Source organism: Lucilia cuprina, chromosome 2 (genome assembly GCF_022045245.1).
Source record: "Lucilia cuprina isolate Lc7/37 chromosome 2, ASM2204524v1, whole genome shotgun sequence".
NCBI lineage: Eukaryota > Metazoa > Arthropoda > Insecta > Diptera > Calliphoridae > Lucilia > Lucilia cuprina.
The window spans coordinates 13777036-13779160 of NC_060950.1; positions in this window are offsets into that span (position 1 = coordinate 13777036).

A 2125-nucleotide genomic window follows, 5' to 3' on the forward strand; every position below is an offset into this window, starting at 1 on the left:
TAGACTATAGTCTGGACTATAGACTATAGTCTGGACTATAGACTATAGTCTGGACTATAGACTATAGTCTGGACTATAGACTATAGTCTGGACTATAGACTATAGTCTTGACAATAGACTATAGTCTGGACTATAGAATATAGTCTGTACTATAGACTGTACTATAGACTATAGTCTGTACTATAGACTATAGTCTGTACTATATACTATAGTCTGTACTATAGACTATAGTCTGTACTATAGACTATAGTCTTGACTATAGACTATAGCTTGGACTATAGACTAGACTATAGTCTGGACTGTAAACTATAGTCTGGACTATCGACTAGACAATAGTCTGGACTGTAGACTAGATTATAGTCTGGTCAATAGACTAGATTATTGTCTGGACTATAGACTAGACTATAGTCTGGACAATAGACTAGACTATTGTCTGGAATATAGACTAGACTATAGTCTGGACCATAGACTAGACTATAGTCTGGACTATATACTAGACTATAGACTAGACTATTGTCTGGACTATAGACTAGACTGTTGTCTGGACTATAGACTAGACTATAGTCTGGACAATAGACTAGACTATTGTCTGGACTATAGACTACGATGTAGTCTAGACTAAAGACTAAACTTCATACTAGACTAGAGACATGACAATAGACTAGACTATAGTATGTACTTTAGGCTAGACTATAGCCGAAAGTGTTGACTAGTATATAGTCTTGACTATAGATTAGACTATAGTATGGATTATGGACTTAACTACAGTCCGGGTTATAGACTAGACTATTTTCTGGACTATGGAATACACTATGATCTGGATTATAGTCTGGATTATAGACTAAACTAAAGTCTGGACTAGAGACTAAACTATAGTCTAGACAATAGAATGAACTATAGACTAAACTATAGTCAGGGCTATAGACAAAACTATAGTCTGGACTATGCACGAAACTATAGTCTGCATTATGGACTAATATATAGACTGCACCATAGACTAAGCTATAGTCTGTAGTATAGACTAATATATAGGTTCTAGTCTCTATGGATTGGCCTATAGTAAATAGCAACTATACATTTGTATTATCTATAGTTACATATACTAACATATTTACACGACTCTCCCAAAATAAAACCTAATCAAATGACAGTCCTTTAAAATTCAATTGAGTGTATATAAACATGTCCTTACGGATCATTAATGACGTCTTTCTTATCTCGATATGTGGCGTATGTTAAATGTTTTGCATGAAATTGAGGCAAACAAAATAAAATTATTGCCAACTTAACGCCTTTTGGTGCACAGTGGTAGAAGTAAAAGAAACCCCACTAAACACCACGGGGGGGAAAGTCATAAACAATGACACAAAAAAACAACACCAAATACAAAAGGGCTTCTGAAATAGCCAAAAGGCATACAAATGTCTGCTAAACTAACTTGAAAAAACAGCAAACAGGAAAATATAAAAAACGTGTCCATTGTGTTTACAACAATTCAGCATACAATTATTAAGCAGAAAAAAAACATGTAAACAACATGACTTTGTTATTCTGCAAAAATAAATGATGAAAGTATGAATGAGTGAATAGATGATTTTATTTATTTATGTATAAATAATGACGCATAAACAAACCACAAAAACACTCAACAATAAACGTATGTATGGATAATGATGATCCCTTATTTAGACTTTGATTCCTACATAGTGTCTGCTGGTTTCTATTATTCTTTAGAAATATGTCAACATATTAAGCAAGCCATGGGGAGGGGGAAGAAGAGGGTGGTATGGTTCAATAAATATTCAATAAATGAAAATTATATATTCAAATTAGTTACAAAAATATTGTAATTTATGAATTATTTTGTTATTTGTTTACTTTTGATACATAAGTTATAATAACGAAAGTATAGAAACCTAAATTAAAGAATAGACTAAATTAAAGAATATGGACTAGACTATGGACTAGACTATAAACTAGGCTATAAACTAGACTATGGACTAGACTATAAACTAGGCTATAGACTAGACTATAGACTAGGCTATAGACTAGACTATAGACTGGACTATAGACTAGACTATAGACTAGACTATAGACTAGACTATAGACTAGACTATAGACTAGA